Here is a 25534-nt window from a genome sequence, read left to right as displayed (position 1 = left end):
TATTGGTGAACTAGTTTTCCTGTTTTTATTTGTTCCGACATGGTCCATGGATATCCCCTCATATCACGGACTTTAAGTGCATCCATTCATATTTTGGCTCCTAAGTCTTCACTTACTCCTACTCAGTACTCGCCTCCTTTACTTCGAGCCCAGTAACGCTAAGTGGTACTGGGAAGTGACACTATCTTCGATTTTTTAAATAAATCTACTCCTGGTACATGGTTACACTAATTTCAACACATAATGTAATCGCACACTACTAAATAATATCCACGCCGCTACACCACCAACCACATGGAATGGGAGCATATCGAACAAATTGTAGGCACCCACAGCAGTCACAGGAATTGTTGCCACTGCCAATCATCAGAGAGAATACATAAGTGTTAATCGTGAACGCAATGGGAGATGCTATTTTCATTTTATCTTTCCTGTGCACACAAAATCCCTCTAATACTAAAACTTTGGGCACTCCTCGGTGATCGATAAACTGAATTAATGTTGAGCTACGAACGTGCCCTTCATTAGAGTTTTGGAATGTTGTTTTAATCTCTCCAGTTCATTACAGATTTTTTTTAAATTCTAACAGCAAGCGGGGCTGTATAAACAATAGAATGTTTGTTAAAATAGACCTATGCAATTGATATTTCGAAACATGTACACAAAACATACTTTGGGGAGCAATGTTACGTCAACCGCAACTATTTCCAACTACAGTGGTAAAATTTGAAATGTAAAATTAAGTACCTGAACGGTTATATGAATCCCACAAACTGATATAATATTGTCTTGTTTTAATCTAATACTGAGACCGACACAAAACATAACATCGGTATTCCATGTTAAGGGGAGCCGGAGGTGCCCATGCTGCCCAAGTTAAAATGATGAAATTTATGGAACATTTATGGGAAAACTATTATTTCTATGAATTTGAAAATTCGTCAAGAAATACAGTGGTTCAGTCTTGAAGTGAGGACGGGGAATTTTTACTATCTTTTATAGTTTCCCTTAAATATTTTTTTGTTACCAACCCTAAATTGTTTGAAAAAATTGCTATGTTTAATTAAGTTATTTATACAGTACTGAACATGTTGTCAAATGGCTGTGTTAAAATGTACTTTCTATCACAAAGAGCACTGTATAAAAGTTTCACCTGGCTATCTTCAGTGGTTGTTGAGAAAATGTTACTTAAAATTAAAAAAATATAATTTACGGGAAATGGCCTCCAAAGTTTATCAATACATTCCAGCACTATAGGATGGATTGTCAGGGTCTTCTTCTTCAACCTCCAAGAGGATTATTCTTCTTTCTGTCCTGTTGTTCAACCATATTTCATGTCCCTTTCTCTTCTTTCTGATTGGTCAGCGTAGTCGCCTTCGGTTCAGAGGGTGTGAGGTCGATTCCAGGCCGGGTCAGAGATTTTAACCACAAAATGGTAATTTTCGCCGGCTCGGGGACTGGATATTTGTACTGTTTCCAACATTCCTGTAACTCACACACAACAATATCCTCTTCTACAAAAACACGCAGTTCCCACACACGGTAGATGCCACCCATTCTTGTTGGAGGATCTGCCTTACAAGGGCTGCACCAGGCTAGAAAATAATAATAATAATAATAATAATAATAATAATAATAATAATAATAATAATAATTGCTCAGTCTGTTTCCAGTGATTCAACCGGGTTAGGAATGGAATGAATGAAGCCCCATCTAGCGGCGAGGATAAGCATTACTGTGCCGGCTGCCCACTTCCTCTGCAAGCACGTATAGAAACAGCAATAACTCCACTTCTAGGGCGAGTAGAATGATAAATCAAACTTTGCCTTGAAGAGGAATGTTCAAGTTAATTTTAATAGTAAAAATGAAATATCGTATTTTTTTTTTGATTTGACCACCGCCGGCTCCCTTTCATAATTATAAAATTCATTACGTTTATTTTCCCCTTCCCATTCTTCTTCTGCTTCTGTTTCAGTTTTATTTGACCTGCTATCTTGCAAGGTCACTAATGTGGATTCTACCCTACGCCATCTATTTATATAGGACAGATGCCAAGCCTAGAAGATGTCGATGCTAACGTGGAACCAAAATTTGCTCTCTCTGCATTTTACGGAACACAACTGTTTTACTAGTATACACCTTGTACATTGTTGGCAGCCCTTATATACGAGAAGTTTCAAGACTGTTCGGATTCTGTCATCTCGTCCTCGGCGCAGTTCACAAATTCGGCCTCGTTTCCACGCCAGTCTGGGCTTCAAGTCCTCTTGTAAAAGTACTATGTCACCTATCCGTAGTTCCATTTCTTTTTTGATCTGCTCCATTTCGTGGTAACTCCTTAATTGAAGGAGGTATTCCCTTTTCCATCTTTGCTGAAAGTGTAAAATTAGATTTGCAAACTAGAGCCTACCGCCAAGTCCAAGTTGTCTTCTAGAAGGGGATGGAATTGTGCAATCTTGGATGTAGCCGGTACCGGTTCCTTTCGTGTCAGTGCAGCAACCTCTGTACAGAAACATTCCTCCTATACTCGCGTATCCAGTAGAGCCTTGCATCTTCTAATTCTGTGGTTGTCAAATGCCTTGGATACTGCACCCTTCTCCGTGTCACCTCCACGAAACGTAAAATCCAACAGGTGATATGTATTACCTTCCAATACGAACTATATCGTAAAATATCCATCAGTGATTCATTGGCATTGATTGCAAAGACTTGAGGCGTTGCCTTCGTGGATTCAGGTAGTGATACTTCCTGACGTGAGATTTCCCGAGGCCAAGAAGTGGGAGTCTCAGCAAGCCATTGTGGTCCATTCCACCATAATGAAGAGGAATTTAAATCTGTCGCTAACATTCCACCCGTCAGGAGGTCTGCGGGGTTGTCTTCACTGGGACAATATTGACATTGAACCGGTGACAGAGAGTCTTGAATTGCTGTCACGCGGTTGCATACGAATGTCTTCCAGCGATCTGGGTCACTCCGTATCCAACCGAGGGCCACCATAGAGTCTGGCCATAGTGTAGCTCGCGTGATGTCAAATCCTGTCGACTGGCAGAAATATTTCAAGAGGCAGGAACCTATCAGGAGTGTAATCCTTTTAACTGGAGACAATCTGCTTTTACTTCAGGCCAAGTGTATTGATATATTATCGTCTGTTACCGTTCTAGTGTACAATGCGGCTCCATATGCTCTCTCAGAAGCGTCACAAAACACATGGATATGCGTAGGGTTTAACGTCTGTTTACACATTCCAATCCACCTCGGGACGTTTATAAGTGACAGCTGTTTGTTTCTCGAGATCCAAAGTTGCCATTTTAAGGCAATACCCTGTGGAAGAATCTCATCCCACTCTATGCCTCGACACCAAGTATCCTGGAAGATTAATTTTCCAACAATTGAGACGAGTGAGAATAACCCCAGTGGATCGTAAAATCTTGCTGTTTCTTGTAAGAGCTGACGTTTCGTAGCAGGAATGTGAGCTAGCTTTTCAGTAATTTTCCGGTAATCGAAAAAGATACAGTCCAATTCTGTGTCCACCGAATACCTAATACTCCAGTTTCTTGTTTGATATCTCGTCCCTCAGACTGCCTTGCACGCTTAAGTTTTTCTCAGTTCATTGCCCATTTATCCATTGGTAGTCTTATATGCCTGAGCATAAAGCTTACCTCGTAACATAAGCTTATGACCCTATTGTCGTCGTCAACACCAGCAACGAAGTCGTCCATAAACGTGCTCTGATCTAAGAGTTCTGCTGCTGTGGGGCATGTATTACTGCACCTTGAAGCCAGTTCACGTAGAGTCGCAGATAGAAGGAAAGGACTGCAAGTAAGCCCAAAGGTACATGCGTGAACCTGTACGTGACAATTTCATCTGCTGTTTGTGAGTTACCATCTTCCCTCTTCTGGACGTGATATCAGAAAAATCTGGTTCTCTGTCCTCATCTAGGTGCAGTTGCAAAAAGGCTTGAGTTCCATCCCCGACTATTGCTTTACGATATGTACGAAAGCGGATTAGCGTTGTCAGAATTTCAAGGATGAGGTTTGGTCCTGCTTCCAGTGCGTCATTAAGGGATGGCGAGTCTCTCTCGTGTGCCGAAGCGTCGAAAACAATCCTCTATTTGATTGCTCCATTCCTCCCTTTCTTGACAGCATGGCGTGGCAGGTAGAAAACATTGCTTCGATTATCTTCTGCAGCAGTCATTTCAACATGTCCCTTGTCAATATAGTCAGTCATTTGTGAATAGTACATTTCTCGAAACTCAGCATTGTCGTGAAGTTTCCTTTAAAGTGATCTAAAGCGATCCTTGGCGTTGACGCGGTTTGATGGCAAGATAACTACCTATTTTCTGGGTAGAGAAACTACTCTCCGCCCCTCTTTCATACGAAATGAATCGTGAAACTGTTTAAGTATGGTAGTGTCCTTCCTAGAAAGTATTCTACCTTGCTGCTCTCTTATTCCCATGATCTATAAACCCCAGAATTGTCGCATGCCGTCGTCTTCAGGCTCAAATTCTTGACTTGTGTGAACATGATTTATAGCGACATAATGGACTGTGATTTCTGACTTGTTTTCGCTAAGAACCCAACCCAAGTTAGACGGGAGAAGTACTATAGACTCACAAAGGCGTATTGGTTGGCCATCTCGGATCACCTTACAGTAGTGATCACCACCTATGAGAAGTTCAATGGGGAGGTCGCTTTCATTGTCCTTGGGGTCTGCTAATTGCAACGTTCGGCTGCATGATAAGGAATATACATCGTGTGGAACGGCAGGATGCGGGGAATACTTGTTTTCGCTCTCGAAAGCTGTTATCATTCTTTCGACCACACGCAACTGATGTTAAACTAGACAACCCTGCGTGTTGTAGCCGTGTGTTGATCACACTTAAATGCGTTAACATACAGTTTCCTTTGTTCGACAACAGTAAGCTTGAGCTGATCCACGAGGCTTGTTCCGATAAAACTGGACTGACTTCCAGCATCTAAAATACACCATGTAAGTTTGGTCAGTCCAGTCTAGCCAGTTATACAAACCCGAGCAGTTTGAAGACACGTGAAGTTGGGGGGCGTGTTTACATCGATCTTGCCCACCGCTACAGCTTCTCTCTCGTCTCCTCCACAAATTGACACGTGGTGTGTCTTCTTGCATTTGTAGCCTGATACCTTATTCTTCTTCGCACAGACTTTAGAGTGATGGCCTCGTCTAAGACAAAGGAAGCATCTGTTCGCTTTCTTCAGTTTTTCAGTTCTCTCCTGGTTGTTCGTTATTGTTTGACAATCTTGACCCCAGTGACCTCGATTCTCACAGAAAACTCAATACGGTTCTGTGACTTCTTTGATATTTTTTCTCTTCAGCTTGTTAAGTCTGGTGTTAACATGGAGAGCCGCTGCCGTCGGAGTATAAGTAGTCGAAAATGGCCGGCCTAACATACCTACTGCGTAGTCAAGGCACACTCCACCTCTTCGTTCAAAAACGGCATTAGACGCGAGATACTGCTTTCTGGTATTTCCAACCTCTTGGCGTTAAGCAGCCGTCGGCGACAAAGATCGTCAGGAAATTCGCGAAGAATTTTAGGGGCTAAAATTTTTCCATAGACGTCTACATCTTCACCTAGTACTGTCGGCGCTTGAATACGTCGGTGGCACTCAATATACGTGGCATTGAGAATCTCGGGACTGTCGGAATGTGCAGATTACAGATGCTCCAAAAAATCCACGTGGGATTGAATAATTATACTTTTATCCCCCATAACGGGACTTCAGAATCTTCTTCACCTATTCGTAAGTATCGGCTTTTATTGATATTCCATCCACCAGATGTTTGGGTTCACCGTCGAGGTATCCTCGAAGGAATACATGTTTGTTTATCACCGTTACCGCTGAGTTCTTGTCCACCGAAGCCTGAAATTGCTCCCAGAACCGTGGCCATGATTCTGTGTCTCCTAAAATAGTCTCTATTCTAATAGTAGGAAGCTTAACTTCGTGAGTAGCTGCGGGTGACGTAGTAGTAGTAGTAGTAGTAGCTGAGCAAGCATGTGCGTCTTGTAAATTCTTTGTCTTTATAAGTTTATTAGCCTTCCGCATTGCACGTTTAGCACTGTCTACGTAATTTTCACAGACTTGTATATCCTCGTCATAGTCGTCATTCTCAATCAGATCGTGTATAGCATCATCTAGAACGATTAAGCTCTCAAAAGTGTCTTGAAGGCGTTCCAAGCAGTGTTCTATATTGTACCGGTAACGGCGGTACAAAACTAAGTCCCCGTAATAGAAATTTTAAAAACTTACGCATTACGCTCCAGGCCGGCTGCGAAAGACTGACTGGACGGCGAGCAACAGCTGTGTGCGAGTGACGTCACAGCCCGCCTCGCCGCGACACAGAGCCTAGGCTAATGTGGAATGTTCTTCGAGTTTCTATGGATAATAACTTTCCCCACAATAATAATTACACAAATTTAACAACATCATCGTGTAACCCGATCCCTTATCTACGTTCCTGCAGAGTTTCACGAAAACTGAGCTCGATAGCTGAAGTCGCTTAAGTGCGGCCAGTATCCAGTATTCGGGAGATAGTAAGTTCGAACCCCACTGTCGGCAGCCCTGAAAATGGTTTTCCGTGGTTTCCCATTTTCACACCAGGCAAATGCTGGGGCTGTACCTTAATTAAGGCCACGGCCGCTTCCTTCCCACTCCTAGCCCTTTCCTGTCCTATCGTCGCCATAAGACCTATCTGTGTCGGTGCGACGTAAAGCAACTAGCAAAAAAAAGTTTCACGTAAATCTGACATGAGGCGATGAAATTATGGAACGAGATGTGAAGGCCCGGATCAGATATAAATACAGTACTGCTTCGCTGAGCAGAGCAGTGTGTGGCCTGAGTGTGTGGCCAGAGTGTGTATGTGCACGCTAGGCAGTGGAGTTCATACAGTCGGTTCGCGAGGACCGTGATCTAGTGTGAAGCGGCTATCAATCTTCGAGTCCGTGGACTTTAACCCAATCGCGTCGAATATGGACTTGTACGGATTTCTTTATACTGTGAGTGATAAACTTTTACTCCGACGGGACGTGATATAAATTGTGCTTCGTCTGAACATTATCAAGTGACTGTTTATTCTACACGATTGTCTAAGACTTGCGAATGTTTTCGAGTGCTCGTAATTTGATGTTTCATGTTATGGATAGGACTTAGAACAGTTTGCTCCTTACAGAGTACTAAATAATTCAAGTTTATGAGACTGTGTTTTAATCCAGATTTACTCGATTGCAAGCATGACTACGTCGCTAATTTACCATTTCATGAACTGTGTAAATATTTGTAGGTCATGAACTGTAAACTGTGCATGTGTGAGCTGTGCATTTCAATTCTACTAAACAGCACATTTCAATTCTACGAACATTCAGTTGTGCGTTTCGATTTTACGAACAGTCGAACCGAGGACTATCAATACATGATTAATTTCGTCTTTTAATTTCATGTTATTATCAATACGTGAATGAGTTCGAATTCACGAGTGAAACATCTTTATTTTCTAATCCAATTAAATTACGTTGAACAGTGCTTCAAACTAAGAACTAAGTCGTGCGGCATTACTTTACATTATGCCAAGTGCCACAAACTTCAAGTGACTCTGTTAAAATTAGACGATAAGTTCCGAGTGGACTTTTATTTTATGAGTATTAAACTTACATGCTCATTCGAGTTTAGTGGCCTTCTTTTCATTTAACACGGGACAAAATTTAGTGACATTTCACCGTGTGATAAACTTTCAAAGATACATTTTTGTTTCGTGTTTGAACCTTGTTAAAATCATTGATAAACTTTCCTCTCGTCTGTGCAGAAGCAGTCTTTGCATTAACTCGCCCCAAGGCTTAACGATGTTCATTCACGTTCATCGTTCACGAGGACTACCTCAACGCCCTTCATCAGCACCGTATGGATCTTCAAGACGTCGAACGGATCTTCTAGAACTTCCATCGGGGGAGGAATGGTGGTTCAATGGTATGGGAAAGGGAGGAGCTGCCGGAATCCAAGGACATCGCCAGCCCTAGGACGAGGAACATTTTCTACTGTATCTGCTGTACAGAGGTGACATGACTTTGAATTTATTAATAAACTCAGAGGAAAAATTTTAAGATTTATTTCTAAACAAACCCTCTCCCTCTGTACGCACTTTAACGAATGGTACACGCCCTGCGTCTCATGTCTACCGAAGTACCACATTTACTGTTACAATATCGTCCAGCGCCGCAGTATCGCTGAAATCATTTATCGGTTTGGTGAAACGTGTAATGTTGGAACGCTGAGAATTGCGCTTCCTTTTTAGCTTGTCAAGCTTGTCAAGCGAGGGCTGAAGCATTCTGTTTTTTAGTCGGTTACTGTAATAATGTTCCATGAATTTCCTCGTGACGTGTCTGACAGAATGTTTTCTTATTTAGTTACATCAATGCTCAGGAGATAGCGCTAGTTGTCAGCCTGTCGTTGTTGAAGTCTCCTAGAGATTATGACCTCTTTGCAGGCTATATGACAACAACATGGCGGCTAAAATATATTGCAATCAAATAAAGTATTTTGAGATGATTAAAAATCAAGGATCACTCAACCGTGTATAAAAGCAATTTTTTAGTGCTCTAACAACATTCAAAATAGTATTAATGCCGTGTAAGTACTTATCCGCTCCCTGTCGTGGTGGAACGTAGGTTGACGAAGAGGCCGATAGGTACAGTTTCACAAGTTTTTCAATCAACACCTTATTACGTATTACACAAGATGAACGATACTTGTATGTTATTTTCTCCTGTATTCCGTGTTCCCGGGTTTCGGCACCATGATATATTTTACGGGTAATTCATTAAAAGCGTGCTTATTACAAAAAACTAACAGATCGTGATTTTGACCAAAAAAGGCTTCCAATTGAGATAGCTAAAATTAAATTTCAGGAAACTCAATCGTCAAAAATTGCCAGTGTTCTGCCCAGAGTGCGACATGTGCGGCAGTGTCTTGGAAAAGGTGCGGTATCCAACTGATGAGACCATGCCGCACTCTGGGCGAAACACCGGTAATTTTTGACGATTGAGTTTCCTGAATTTTAATTTTAGATCGTGATTTTATTACGTCTCATAAACATATACAAACCTACAGTCAACTGTCTCATCATTATCTATATCAGCTGTCAACATACAAAACTAAAATTCTCTAATTGGTACATGGTCACAATTTTCAACAATTATAACTAAAAATGGGTGTTTATCTCCTAATATTTTACGTTAAAACCACACTCAGAACTGTACATGATTCTCTGTGAAACAGTCAAATATACTATAGAAGTTCCGGATTATTGTTTCTTCCACTTATGGCCTACGTTGCGTGCTGACCTGCACCACGGAATCACGCTTCAGCTGTTACTTCCTAGGAATAAATGGTGTAATTCTATATAATATATTTATTCTTATTTTCGCTATCACTGAAGCTCGGGACATCTTGGCCAACTCCGTGCGCTATTCAGAAATGGGTGCGTGCTAAAACTACTGCTATTCTTGTGATTGTTAGCGTGAATGCTATCTACGTGGGTCTACGTTTGATAACCGGACAGAATGGTTCAGATGGTAGAACTCTGACCTTCTGAACCAAAGTTGTAGAGTTCAATCGCGCCACAATCCGGTGGTATTTGAAGACGCCAGTCTCGTGTCAGTGTATTCCCTGGAACTTAAATATATTATTATTATTATTATTATTATTATTATTATTATTATTATTATTATTAGTATTATTATTTCTTCGTTATGGCCGTTTACAGAGCGCGTTGCAACTTGTTAGCTTCATGATGGTTTTCCTTTCTTCTTTTCCTCCCGAAATTTCTTCTTGAACTCGCTATGCTGTTTCTTGCGTTCTTCCGTCCATTGCTTCCCTGTGGTTCTTTTAGCCTTTTCCGTGCACGCGTGCTTTGCAACCAGATTCCCAAAAGCCTTGCAATCCCTGATGATATCTTCTGTGATATTCATTTCTTTTAAGTCCTGCTTTACTTCCTCTAACGAGCTTATTATGACCTTCTTTGATTTAATTATACCCAGCAGGTTTTTTTTTTTTTTTTTTTGCATATCTAGTGTCGTCCATTCTACAGATGTGGCCATAGAATGTCAATCGTCTCCTGCGTACGGTATCGGTGAACTTATCGATTGCTTTGTACAAATCTACAGATTTCCTTCTGATCCATATACCATTTACATGAACGGGGTCATATATTTTCCTAAGATTTTTTCGTTCTTGTTTTTCAATTTCATCAATTTTAGAGTGGCCTTGTAGATATGTGGTTCTAAGGCATGCAAGGCGTCCGGAAAAACAACAGTCTTGTAATGCGGAAGTTTTGCATTCCGTGACATTACTCTTTTATTGTAGTGGTTCCATGTTATTCGGTAAGCTTTCAGGAGTTTGGTGGCTCTTTCTAAATTAGCTTTCCTGTCCAATTCGGATGGTACTATGATTTCACGTAGATATTTAAAGGAAGGGACCTGTGTAATTATTCCACAATTTGTCTGTAGTGGGGATCTTTGGATATTCTGGTGTCCATTAGCAATGATATGAGTCTTCTGATAAGTTACGATATTTGGAGGCCTCTGTTTGATGCTATCTCAGAGGAAGGGAGGAATATTATTTCTGAGCATCATATACAATAGCATATTAGGAATATGAGAATATACATTATTATTATTATTATTATTATTATTATTATTATTATTATTATTATTGATAACGCTATTCAGAAGAATTTTCCTATGTTATGAGGAGCAGACAGATACGACAGTTCAGTGACGTTTTAATTACCCACCTAATAATGAAGTAATGATAATCGCACTTCCTCAGCTACGGAATTTTGATGTGATGCCATTTAAGATGCCTGCATATCAGTTTATACGTTCCATTTTATTATAACGAATGGCACAGAATGGATCTCCGCTGGGCGGTATATGGATGATATTTTTAATAGTTTCGGTTGAACAGCACCAAACTTGTCACCAGAGATCTCGTACATGCCGGCATCGTACTACATGGAGTGCCGGGTTTGAACCTGCAAACTTCTAATCTCGAGGTCGACATTATGCCAATGATCCACAGAGTGAGCTACCCTTAAGTGATGAATTGAAATGTCGTATGGCTTTTAGTGCCAGGATATCCCAGGACGGGTTCGGCTCGCTAGGTGCAGGTCTTTCTATTTGGCACCCATAGGTGACCTGCGCGTCGTGATGAGGAGGAAATGATGATGAAGACAACACATGCACCCAGCCCCCGTGCAGTAGGAATTAACCAATTAAGGTTAAAATCCCCGACCCGGCCGGTAATCGAACCCGGGACCCTCTGAACCGAAGGCCAGTACGCTGACCATTCAGCCAACGAGTCGGACCCTTAGGTGATAAAACTGCTATTTGAATCCTGAACTTCGCCTTCTACGGTGTCCTTTTTAAGTACCTACGACTGTGCACAATATACACAAGTAGTGTACAGCAGAAATCATTTACTCTACCTCTCCCCATTGACAGACACTATTCTCCTCTTGAAAAAGTCTGTCTTTAATTGAGTAGAGATCGAATATTCTTTACATGCTAAAACGTTAACTTATCGACGTACAGATGGGGGCTTCCAGCAGCAGGAATACGGCTGTTGCTAGCGTAGTTGAAATCTCCAAGAACTTACGAATACTGAATACTACAGTCCTCAATATCATAATTCTTTAAGGGTTCCACATGGAACTGGGTCCTAATTTTCTTCTAAGGGATGTGTGTGCCTACACTCGACATTGAGTGGTTAGGTCATGGCACGGGCGCTCCATATTAAACTGCTTACGGACAAGCTGAATCCCGACGAGCCCTATGAGACATTGAATAGGCTATGACTTAATTCATAGGATTTCATGATACTTTTCATAGTTCCCAGTGATTTAGCAGCAGATACCTATATTATTTGTATGATTAAACAATTGTCATGTACACTATGTACTGTACATTATGTCTACCCATTCGTCCCGTGTCCTAATGCAGAGTCTGGGATGAGGTGAGATGAAATTATATAGCATCTTGTTTATGACCGGATCCCCTTCCCGAAGAGAGCCTCCGTGGCTCAGGGGGCAGCGCACTGGCCTCTCACCGATGGGTTCCGTGCTTCAAATCACGGTCTCTCCATTTGAGATTTGCGCTGAACAAAGCGGAGGTGGGACACGATTTACTCCGGGCACTACCGTTTCCTCTGTAATCTCCCACTCCAGCATCACTCTGCAATATAATATAATTTCATCTGCAGTCATTAATCATTGCCCTAGAGGACTTTGACAGGCTTCGACGGTCGGCACAATTCCTATCCTCGCCGCTAGATGGGGGCTTCATTTATTCCACTACTGACCCGGTCGAATGACTGAAAACATGCTGTAGATATTCATTTCCATGCCCTTCCTGATGCTAATCCCAGTTGGCGAGCTAATGCAGATGAAACTAATGATAGTGAACGAAATTTATTAAGTAGGTGGAAATAATAGGCTGTGTCCCAGCATTTGCCTGGAAGTGAGGATGGTAAATCACAGGAAACCATTCTCAAGACAGCCAACGGTGCGTCCCCGAATGCAGAGCTTCTCTACATAGCCGTAGCACGTTGACACGGACTGGCAACTCCATTAGGGGTTAAACAATGGTCATTCTACAGTAAAATCCATCCCTCTTATAGTTTCAACAAGCACTAAATGTTTGTGTAGTTCTCTTCAGAAGACACAAGTCTTCATAAAGATTATACACAGTACTATGACCCCATCCCTGTGCTCAGAAATTACTTCATAAAAATATCCCATGATCAACTCTTCACTTGAGGACACATCTAATCTAATCTAATCTAATCTATCACCCACGGTATCCCCTGCCTGTCGTAAGAAGCGACTGAAAGGTGCGTCACGGGATCTGAAATAGGGAGCGTGGATTGACGACCACGGGGCTGGGTCCTGGCATTGTTCCCACTTACTTGTGCGAGGCTCTTCGCATTCATTTAGGTTAACCGACCTCCCTTATTCAACACTCGTTCTTTTCTAACCCCGACGGTGTTAGGTTTCCGAGGCCTAAGGAGTCTTTCATTTTCACGCCCTTCGTGGCTCTTTGGCCGATACCGTCATTTTTCGAAGTGTCGGATCCCTTCACTTATGTTTTCCCTCTGATTAATGTCAATAGAGGATTGTTGCCTAGTTTTACTTCTTAAAACAATAATCACCATCATCTAATGTAATCATTTCCTCAATCCGAGGATTGTGATCTCCATGGAGATTGCAGTGTGTACTTCTCCAATTTTTCGGTTCTGAGCCAGGCGCAAAGCCGAGTTGCTTGTTATATGCCCACCAGCGTGTGGTCCGGCTCCATGGCTAAATATCGTACTGGCCTTTGGTCATAGGGTTCCCGGGTTCGATTCCCGGCAGGGTTGGGAATTTTAACCATAAATGATTAATTTCGCTGACACGGGGTCTGGGTGTATGTGTCGTCTTCATCATCATTTCATCCTCATCACGACTCGAAGGTCGCCTACGGGAGTCAAATAAAAAACCTGCATCTGGCGAGCTAAACTTGTCCTTGGACACTCCTGGCACTAAAAGCCATACGCCATTTCATTTATTTCAGTCCTTATGGCCAGATTACATTTTAACATGATCAAGTCAAGGACTTGAACCTCTCTCGCAGGAGGCTAGGGCAGTAAGGGAAATTGGATGTAGTTGTGATCTAGCTATCTGGTTTATTCACTCGACACCTATTAAATTCATTATTAATTAAATTTAAATTACTAGACCAATTGTTACGCAACTAGATGACTACCGAGTTTGCTTATGTCGAGTCTAAAGTAAGGTGCACTTCAACTAATTTCACTCAAGGAGAAGAGGATTTCGTGGGTGTAGGCTCAATTAAACGCTGTTAATTACTGTTCAGGCAAGAACTTGCAACTTCATTAATTTAATCGTTTTAACTTCGCGTGCGTCTTCATAGAAGCGCAGTCTTACTCGGTAGTGACTTTTCTTGTGCTGGTTTGAATTCCCATACGGGTTAGCTATAAATTAATTCCATTCTACACTACTAATACGACAACTATTACATCTGCTATTGCTCGTGAAAGCTTTCACTGTTGGCTACGGATTCCTGCTCTGACACAAATTTAATACTGATTTGAGAGACTCGAACACGGAGAGTGCATTGAACCACACACAGGATATCATAATATTAACATAATAGTAACATAAGAAGTGAAGTATCCTACATGTCTGATGTCGTAAAAATGTCTTATCGAAATACGACTTACGAGTGTTGGGCGAGTGGCTCAGACGGTTAAGGAGCTGGCTTTCTGACCCCAACTTGACAGGTTCGATCCTGGCTTAGTTCGATGGTATTTGAAGGTGCTCAAATACGTCAGCCTCGTGTCATTAGATTTACTGGCACGTAAAAGAACTCCTGGGGGACAAAATTTGGCACCTTGGCGTCTCCAAAAACCGTAAAAGTCCACGAGTGCAGTAAACAGAGATTTTTCCTAATGTTAACATTGGTGCCTTCATGGCCCGTACTTGTAGACGTGATATAGGCTTTTGGGCTTACGTCGTGTCAAGAAAGGAAGGTGAAATTCTTTACGTATTGCTCGTGAACAGTCGAGATTTTCTTCTGAAGACGTGGGCAAAGTTCTCTGCGAAACGGCATACGCCCAAGAACCTAAATCATGTCTAGATATATTTCCTACTCATCGGGTATTCTTGGCAACAGGTGAGTAAAAGGGTACAGTTTTCGCCCTGGGACTGTCATTTACTTGCCCTCGACAAAAACAAAAGTAAACAATTCTGTTTTTGCTATTTGCTTTACGTCGCACCGACACGATGTGATAGGAAAGGCCTAGGAATTGGAAGGAAGCGGTCGTGGCCTTAATTGGGGTACAGCCCCGGCATTTGCCTGGTGTGAAAATGGGAAACCACGGAAAACCATCTTGAGGGCTGCCGACAGTGGGGTTCGAACCCACTATCTCCCGAGTACTGGACACTGGCCGCACTTAAGCGACTGCAGCTATCGAGCTCGGTAAACAAAAAAATCATTAACGTGTAATATTTAGTCAGCAACCTGCATACAGTACTTCACAAGATTTTCTTCTGGCGACGCGGATTTAACTTTTCTGTGAACCTTGTTTTCTGACACGAAAAAGTCCAAAAGCTTATTATCAAGTCTACAATTACGGGCCGTGAAAGCATCAATCTAAATATTATAGTAACTCTTCTGCTAAGCAAAATATAAATGGAAGAACATATCCATTGGATTTCCTTCTTAAGAACGCTCACCTGTTGATAAATATTTGCAGCTCAGTATTTGTAGCTGCTATAAGAACGCTCTGCTGTGTTGCTGTCATAAGATGTTTCAACACGCTCCCTCGTGCTGGGGCCACCGTGACAGATGTGCAATGTGGCGTTATGCCCTTGCCTAGTTATTTATCGCCACGTTTTGTGTCACCGCACAATGGGGGACATTTATTGAACCCAGCAGGCTTGTGCCACACATCCCAACAAAAAGAACGGCTGTCAGGCAGACTCGATGGATGACCAAGATTTCTTTAAACGCGCACTTAAGAGAGGACTGTCCGGTTAATTGCTCATGGAAAAGTCTGACGTAACATGTGCCTTACGTTTCTCACGGACAATTAAATGTCTGAAAGATAATTTATCAGTTTCTAGATAAATGGTAGCATGGACAGCTCTAGAAAAACAAAAATGTCGCGGTCATTAGTTCCATGTGTATGTGTCTTATTGGTTGAATAGTCAGCATAATGGGCTTCGGTTCTGACAACTAGTATTTTAAATACAGAAGCTACACCTCACCTTATTGATGCTTGTTCTTTAAAGGGGCCTAACATCGAGGTCATCGACCCCTAATGGTACGAAATGAAATGACAACAAAAAATTCAAAATCGTAAACCGACCACAAGAAAAAAATCGTCATGAAGAAGGGATGGATGAACATGTAGCAAAAAAAAAACACAACAAAAAACGAGCAAACAAAAGAATTAGTGTGTTCAACTCAAAAAAGGATCATATATAATTTATTACTGACCAAGGGACCACTCATAAAGCAGAATCCTGAATCGAGGATGCTTGATGTCGAAAGGGGTGCAAAATCCACGTCTACGGCCCCACAGAATGGTACATGTCGCGAGTAAAGTAGAACCATGCTATTTGTCATGTTGGGGTACTAATCAAAAGTAGCGAAGACTCACAGTGTTCCACACAAGATGGTACTAACCACAAGTATTGCACTTCGTACAGGTAACGCAGACCTATGGTGTTTCTTACACAATGGCGCCACTCATAGCCAACGCAAACCGATGAGTTTCCTCACCTAGGTGTACTAGTCACGGATGCCGGTCCCACGGGCCCCGTGGTGTTCCTCACATAGGGGGTACTAATCACAGGCAACGCAGACTCACGGTGTCGCTCATATAGTGGTACAACTACAGGCTACGCCCAGACCCGCGGTGTTGCTCACATGGGTACGACGCACGGGTACTGGAAACCCACAGTCCACACACTCTGCTGCTACAAATCACAAACCTATTGTGTACCTAATATAGTGGCACTACTCGCAAGTAAAGGTGACCCATGGTGTTCCCCGCTTGATGGTACTAATCAATAGTAGTTTCATGGTTCTAATACCAGCATTAATTGGTCGCCCCTTGTAGTCGCCTCTTACGACAGGCAGGGGATACCGCGGGTGTATTCTACATGTGCGTCCCCCACCCGCATGGGGTAGTGTGTTTGGTCCGCGAGAGGTATTTCATTTCCCTCAAGTCTGCCGGCAAGCCGGTTAGGACCCCCCTATCCACCGCCTGGGACGCGCCACGTGCGAGTATCACCTCTCTCCCTGTAACGCCAGCGTAGCATGTTCGTGGCCTCACCTTATTAAACTTTACAATAAACCTAATCACTTCATTACTTTAATACTAGTAAACTACTTATTTCTCACTTTAATCGTAATTGTGAAAATCACAAACATTTTCCAATGCCCTTTACGACGAAAATTTCAATGGCTAAAACTATACGAGTATTCCACCCTTTGTTATAAAAAGTAATTCTGCCTGATTAAATTTTGGTTGCCTTCTTGGTCTATGTTTAATAATCCAAGGGTTCAATTCCTGCCCTGGCTGAGGATTTTAGCTGCGTACAGTTAGTTTTACTATCTCAGCAATTATACATCTGTGTTCTTTGTAACACATATCATCATTTACAGGATATACAACACATCACACCGCTAAACACTACAGAAACACTCAGTAATGAATGCATCCCGCCACAGCGAGGTGAGGTAAAAATAGGCACCCGGTCGTACAAATGGGCTTAACCTACGTCTAGCGCTGGCCTCAAGAAATTGGGAAAAGACGAGGAAGCCGATAAAGATGCAGTATGAGTGAAGGTGTAAATCGACATATTCAAATCATGTTAATTTCTATGACGAGTTTCATCCGATTATAACTGTTCGATGTATGAGGAGGTTCAATCCATGCATTCATGGACGGCATTAATGGACAGTATTAATTATAAATTAAACCTTACTTTCAAAAAATCATATAACTTTACTTTCATACTTACGTAATACTTTGCTTATGATGTGTTTCACGCAAATGCACGCGTCATTCTTATGTAACTGATATTTCAACGTCGGATGATTTTAGGCTTTAAATGGAAGCAAAAGTTCGTTCCTTCAACAGAACCGTTGCAGATTTAATTGCGGAATTCATTCATATTTGATAGTATAGGTAACTATTTAATTGTCCGGATTCATGGCTAAATGTATTGCGGGCTGACCTTTGATTCAAGCGGTCCCGGGTCGGGGATTTGAACCTCAATTGATTAATTGATCCGGATTGGTGACTGTATGTATGTGTGTGTGTGTGTGCGTGTGTGTGTGTGTATGTGTGCCGTTTTCAACGTCATCTATAGGCGTCAGTTCGAAAGAACTACACCAGGACTCTCCCGAGGCCATACGCCATTATTATTATTATTATTATTATTAGTATATTGCACCACTTAATTCTGTATCAGTATTGATGAGTTGTGGTACTGAAAAAGCCTTCAATATTTTTTGAATTTTCGGTGTCTCACACTTATCACAATTTAATAATTTATAGTTGTAAGTAGACTTCAGTTTTAGATTAATGATCGTTCCAAATTTTGAAATTACCGAGCTCGATAGCCGCAGTTGCGTAAGTGCGGCCAGTATCCAGTATTCGGGAGATAGTAGATTCGAACCCCACTGTCGGCAGCTCTGAAAATGGTTTTCCGTTTTTTCCCATTTTCACACCAGGAAAATGCTGGGGCTGTACCTTAATTAAGGCCACGGCCCCTTCCTTCCCACTCCTAGCCCTTTCCTGTCCCATCGTGGCCATAAGACCTATCTGTGTCGGTGCGACGTAAAGCAACTAGCAAAAAAAAAATTAGAAATTTAGAATTTTCCACAATATGTAATCCACTCCCCCATTTCTGAAAGAAGTAGGTATGAATTAGTAATTCACATAAATATATGTGATATACAATATCAAGTAAACGTTAATACTGTTGCCGTTCAAACGCGTTTGCTGCATTTCTCCATTTATTTACAAGTCATCCCAGTTTTAAGTTTTACTTGTTATTTTATGTATTGATCCACTTTTATTATCTATAGCCCTAATATACCTTGCCTAAAATAGGATTTGTACTCGATAGTCAACAATAATACCACCAGTGATACACATTGTAATTCAGTATCAAGAATGACTGTCTTAATCCGCAGAACAATTTCCAAACCCCATGGCACTACAGCCCTTGAAGGGCTTTGGCCTACCAAGCGACCGCTCCTCAGCCCGAAGGCCTGCAGATTACGAGGTGTCGTGTGGTCAGCACGACGGATCCTCTCGGCCGTTATTCTTGGCTTTCTAGACCGAAGGAGGGATTCAGTTAGATGGGAGCGTAGTAAGCAGTCTGACCTATGCTGAGACTTGGTCTGAATGGCAGATTGTTTTGATAGCGTGCGGTCTAAAATCTTTGAACGTGAAAATATTTGCAATGAGTATGGTATGAATATTAGCCTTTCAAAAACTAAGTTGAAGTAAGTAAGTAAGAAATCCAAGAGAATTGAATGTCAGATTGGTGAGACAAACCTAGAAGAGGTACATAATTTCAAGTATTTAGGAAGTGTGTTTATCCAGGATGGCAATACAATAAGTGAGATTGAATTAGGTGCGGTAAAACTAATGCAGAGTTCGCAGTTGCAATCAACAGTATTCTGTAAGAAGGAAGTCAGCTCCCGGACGAAAATATCTTTACATCGGTCTGTTTTTCGACAACTTTGCTTTACGGGAGCGAAAGCTGCATGGACTCAGGATGTCTTAGTCATAAGTTAGAAGTAACAGACATGAAAGTAGTGAAAATTATTGCTGGTAAAAACTGGTTGGAACAATGACAGGAGGGTATTCGGAATGAGAAGATAAAGGCTAAGTTAGGAATGAACTCGATGGATGAAGGTGTACTCATAACCCGGCTTTGGTGGTGGGGATATGTGAGGCGAATGGAGGAGGATAGGTTTCTTAGCAGAATAATGGACTCTGTTATGTCGAGTAAGAGAAGTAGAGGGATACCAAGACGGCGATGGTTAGACTCAGTTTCTAACGATTTACAGATAAGAGGTATAGAAATAAACTAAAAGTTGTTGCAACTAGAGGACTGTGGCGGGGTTTAGTAAATTCACTGAGGCTTGCAGACTGAACCTTGAAGAGCATAAGGGTCTATAACGATGATGTACGTACGTGTGTTTGAAAGTAAATAATATGGCATAGTATTGATTGGCTGCTGTAATATTAACTTAGATGTTAATAAGGTAGCATCGTGAACCTTGTCAGGACGCAGACACCCGTAAAACGACGTAGAATATCTGGATACTGCTCTCTGTTTACAGATTTTCCCTCAGGAATGATTTATTTTCGACATTTCAATGTTATTATTGTTATTACTGTTATTATTATGATTATTTTTATTATTATACCAATCAAGTGGCCACGCCGTTTTGGGTCACGTAGCTATTAGCTTGCGTTCGGGAAATGATGGGTTCGAACCCCACTGTCGGCAGCCATAAATATGGCTTTCCTTAGTTTTACATTTTCACACCAGGCAAATTTAAGTTCAGTTTCATTTATAGTGTAATTAATAACTTCTAATTAGAATAGCTTCTCGGTGTGAATGTGAATTCCACTTAATTTTAAGGCCACGGACACTTCCTTTCCACTCCTTACCCTTTTCTAACCCATCGTTGCGATACGACCTATCTGTGTCGATTTGACTTAAAGCAGTTTGAAAAATAATAATGTTTTATCATTATTATTATAATTTCCAGTTTCGAAAGGCAATGCCTTTTCTATGTAACCACAGATCTCTATCTTCAGGTTCGTGCTTCATCTCTTGTTAGATGGTGTACTGAAGATTTAGCTTCAGATCTTGAATATACCTACGGTAGTCCCTGGTCTTCCTCGTCGTCTTATTTTCAGGACCTTTCCCAATATTATTGGCTAGGAATCTTTCCTTTCATATAGTATTTCAAAGAATTTGGCCTCCCTTTTTGCATCATCGTGAATAGCTCTCTCTTATGTATTCCATACCAGAGCTGACGCAGCGACCAGTCTACTAAAGTTTTTTTTTTAGGTGGTAGGTAGGAGATGGGGAATAGGGTAGTTTGTAGTGCGGTGCTTCCGGCACGTATGCTGGCTATCCGCGTACGTATGGGAGGACACTGAGTAGATGTAGAGGTAGATAATTTAGTTAAGTAGTTTTAGGAGAGATGTAGTGCCTGTTGTTTGTTTGTTCTGTGTTTCGCTCTGTCTTTATTACCTGTAAACCGATGGTGTACACTAGAGTGGGTAATAAAGATATGTATGTATGTATGTATGTATGTATGTATGTATGTATGTATATGAATAGCCCTCTCTTGCTTTTTATAACGTGCAAGACGCACAATGGAAGCTTTTTCGAGCAACGCTATCCTCCTCCTAATCTCCAAGCTACACCTGTTGTCTTCAGAAGGGAACTTATTTGACTAGTTAAGTATTCACGTTCGCAAGATTTTTACTTTGCAGGAACTAGCTCAGAATGTTTTCTGACAACTGACATAATTCGTTTTCTTCGTACTGATTTTCATGCACAGGCCTAAGCTAGAAGATACAGGTGATTAGAACCTCGAGAATTTTATTTCCGTCCTGAATCAGCAACTAATTCTTATACCGCCTGGAAAACGAACACATTGTTTATGCTGACTCTTGATTTTAATGCCCTATCTGTTGGTATTGAAATTCCTTACGGACATTTCAAAAATACATTAAGCGAGTAGGATTATAATGAGCAGCCTTCTCTGACAACCATCGAATTTTTTCCTGTTCTACCATATCCTTTTACCTTTATAATTGTGGATTGTGTTTAGTTTAATCGGAGAATAAATCTTCTGTTTTTCCCAGTCTACGTATATCGTTTTCAAATTGTGTACAGCTTCTCGCAGTTCACATGGTAAAATGCCTTCTAGACATCTAGTAGGGCAATATAGGTATTAGAGTTTAGCTTGAATTCGGGAGATATTGGATCGAATCCCGCCGTCGAAAGCCCTTAAGATGTTTTATTGTGGTTTCCCATTTTCCCACTGGGTAAATACTGGGACTGTACCTTAATTAAGTCCATGGCTGCTACCTCTCCAGTCCTAGCCCTTTCCCATTCTTCCGTCACCGAAAACCATTGATGTGAGTGCAACATTAAACAAGTAGCAAAAATAAACTGCAGAGGAATTTGATGTATATTCATTTATTGTATTCTTCCAATCGACTGGACATAACACTTTTCAAAGTATGGCATGCATATGCTCATTTCCTTAAGTATGTACGGCATCTTTGTGGTGGTGATAAATGTTCTAAAGGATAAATCAACGGAGTCGTCAGCAAGAATCGCAGGTAAGAAAGGTAAAATTCCAATCCTATAAAAATCAAAGATATAGAAGAGAACCACAAAATGCGTGAAGATAATTGTCAGTCTAATACCATCAGGGTCTTAGGATGTTACAAAGGAAGAATGAAACAAAAACATACTGAGCGACGCCCTGTATTGAAGACTCCTCATCGAACTTAGTATATCTCGCCTGTTGTATAGTTTTCCTAAAAAATATATTTCTTGTCCTACTCTGTAATACACATTCGTCCATTATACATTTGTGCAGTATTTCCTAGGCGGAAAATATTTATGCTGGGAAGCCAGATAAGAAAGATAACTCTGGTGCTAGTAGGGTATGTGGAAATCATTAGCAGACTTCACTACAGCAAGGCAAGGTGATTGGAACGCCATATCACGTGTTGTCATATTCTAGAAAGACTGAAGTGTGAACCAATACTAAATGATAGTTTAAAATGTTGTTGTTAATTGTTAAGGAAAACGTCAGTAATTTAAACCCTGATGATATTAACCATATCACAAGATTTAGAACTAAATTACTAATATTCAAAAAAAGTGAATGTACATACCACTGCGTGCTAGAATTCAACTCGGAACTCGACGTCGTTACTTCACTTACCTGAAATAAATGGAAATGTGCCTTAGTCAAAATGAATAGTCATTAATGATAATACACAGCATAGAAAAGTTCGGTTACAACATAATGTTTTCTGAAAAAATAAACGGGAAACGTTTGTATAACTATAGCGCACAACACACACTCTTTGGGGGTTTGTACTTGAAATGAAAATATCTTCACTAATTCTCACGTGAACTCTTTGCTTCAAGATACAACTACAAAGCTGTAAATAAAGGATATCATTGTGTAAGTATATATTTCAAGAATTATACATTAGAAATACTATGATTATTATTCTAATTAAATATTTATTACGTGGTTTGCGAAGTTTTGAGGGCGGCAGAATAATTGCGGGATGATCACCTAATTCTAATTATGCATTACTGGGAGGATTACGAGCTGTTGCTCAAACAATTTCCTATGAAGTGAGATTAGCGAACATTTTCTGAGAATCAGAAAATCGAATACTGGTGCTAAAATTCATTGTTCTAGTTATAGTTTTTCTGAGATTGGGCACCAAATTACAACACAGCCAGAGTAACAACGGACATTAGACAATTTATACACACACAGATACATGGGACCTGTCCCTTACCAGAACACAAATCGATAACACCAGCAACAACATAAACAAAACAATTGCACCAGGAAACTGATGGTGCTACTGTCATGATTCTCCAATGGGACAACTCATCCACTCTATGAAGCTAACGAGTTTCGAATACATAACTTACTTATATACACTATACAAATCTCAATTTAGAATCCGAGATAAACATGATTAAAATATTGGAAAAATCCTTGGTAGCTTGATAAGTAGAAACCATCGCAGCGTATTTCGAGCGTATGTACTAAAAATAAAACACATGTTCTGAGTGACTGATTTCTAACTCATCCGTATCCTAACCACACATTTTTTCAAATCCAAGTCACATTCATTACGATCAAATTGGCATCATTTATCATGGAAAGGCGCTGTGCAAATATAGGTCTCTAAAGAGAATTATCAAGAAAATCATTGTTGCCGATGATGAAGTTTGAGCATTATGGTCACCAATTCATCTACAAAGAGAGGTACTTATTTTTCTCCCGTGTGGTGGCGATAGAGTGCGCGGTCAGGCAGCGCAGCGAACATAGCGTTAAGTACCGAATGAATGTTTAGTTTACGACTGGAGTTCTTTTTGAGTTACGTTATTAGCGTTATTCAAGTTCCATTCGTACACTTGTTTTGAACGTTCAGTTATCTGCTTTATCTATCAATATGGTAAGGCACTGTACTGGGTAATGAATCGTGGACTTTGGCCCAAACAAACGACAAGCCCAAACGCGCAATCCATCACTGCGTTGGTAATGTGCGTGGGTGTTCCATCATGTTGGAATGCCATGTGCGGTCGGGTATGGAGTAGAACAACTTCTATAGAGCATCCAGGGTTAAGAAAAAACTACAGCTGTTATGGGCTTTTACATCTATTGGTGTTACCCACTTTAGTTCTAAATGTATATAAGATTTCCTATCAAAATATATATTTTTTCTTATGAAACAAGAATTGGTTATGCCATAAAATTCTCAAGAAGACGTAAAATCATTTTGATATCTTTGAGTTTATCCTTCAAAATATTATACAGTATATGCCGTTCACTACATGGAACAGCCGGCCATGCTTGCCGCACCACGCAACACATTTCAGCGTGTAGTGCGTAAGTGTGTACATTAGTCAACACGTGTAATAACTGTTCTTCTTCTTCCTGGTGAAAGGTATGAACTCTTTACGTGTCGCCCAGTCACATACTGCAATTTAGAAGTTCACTCACAAAATAGCCAGCACTCATTCGACACACTTAGTAAACCGTGTATTCAGAGACCTCCCAATAAGTACGCGTACACGAATCACTAATGGAAGCAGGAGTGTATGACCTTTATTGAAACAAATGACATACTATTGTTTACAAAACTAATTTAGCATTATCAATAAACCGATTAATTATGTCAATTATAATATGATTGAGCTCAAATAATAAACAGGAAAAACTGGTGGGAAAAAGGGTTTTCAAACATGTGAGACTAGCTAAAAATGTTCGCTGTGCTGAAATATGAACTGGACATTGAAAAAGTAAATGGTTAATATCGCCATCTGGATCACCACATATGCAGTGAGGCCGCGTGGTAACTACTGCGAATAATCGTTGGTGAGGTCAGCGCAGCATGTTTCCAGTTTTACGTGTGTCACTCATTGCAGTGATTGCTTATATAAGGGAGATATTCGGTAGAATGAAGTGATCATCTTTCTGGGGCGCATAGTGTTTCGTTATAAATATATTTTGTTTCGTTTTCCGTGTATTGCATTGATTCTGGTTGTGTGCATCGTGTAATGTTTTTGTCTGTTTAGTATTTTATGTAATCAATCAGCCACTAATATTTTTAAGTTATGGATGAACATGTGAAAAGGAGAAGTGGTGTTCTCAGGAGAAAGGAACGGTAAATGTTGCTTAATTCATTTTCATGTTTGAAAACAAAGCATACAGGAGAAAGTGTAAGTTGGGTAGTAGATGAAACCGCGAAGGCTTTAGGAATTTCGAGTTCTTTCGTCTTCAATATAAGGAAGGAAGCAGTGAAGGGCCACTCCAGAGTCCCTGCAAGAAGCGGGAAAGGAAAAAGTTAATTATCATTAATTCGCGACTCATTAAATAAGATGATTACGTCAGTAGTGGAATACGGTGCATTGTTCATGAATTCTATTTTAGAAATGAACCGCCATCTCTGAACAAAATCCTCACTTCCGTCAGCAAAAATCCGATTTTAAGAAATTTGCGTTGCATGTTATTCCCAGGGAAATGAACTTTGTGTACAAGAGAATGAAAAGAAAACAGCACTGTTAATAGAAAGGGAAGATATTGTGTCTTGGCTTCACAAGTACCTCGACAAATTAAAAAGTGCAGAGA

General features: G+C 40.8%; 1 protein-coding gene across 1 annotated transcript in view; it reads right to left on the bottom strand.

Moving 5' to 3' along the window:
• LOC136875659 (orexin receptor type 2) overlaps positions 1 to 22584 on the bottom strand; it is a 625044-nt gene extending 602460 nt beyond the window's left edge. Inside the window, exon 1 of the mRNA XM_067149207.2 lies at positions 22545 to 22584. The gene's annotated coding sequence lies outside the window, so the exon portion shown is untranslated. The remainder of the gene's footprint in view (positions 1 to 22544) is intronic.
• Positions 22585 to 25534: the final 2950 nt, after the last annotated feature.

This window comes from Anabrus simplex, chromosome 6 (genome assembly GCF_040414725.1).
Source record: "Anabrus simplex isolate iqAnaSimp1 chromosome 6, ASM4041472v1, whole genome shotgun sequence".
NCBI lineage: Eukaryota > Metazoa > Arthropoda > Insecta > Orthoptera > Tettigoniidae > Anabrus > Anabrus simplex.
Note: the sequence above shows the minus strand (reverse complement) of the source record. Positions and strands in the feature narration are given on the sequence as shown.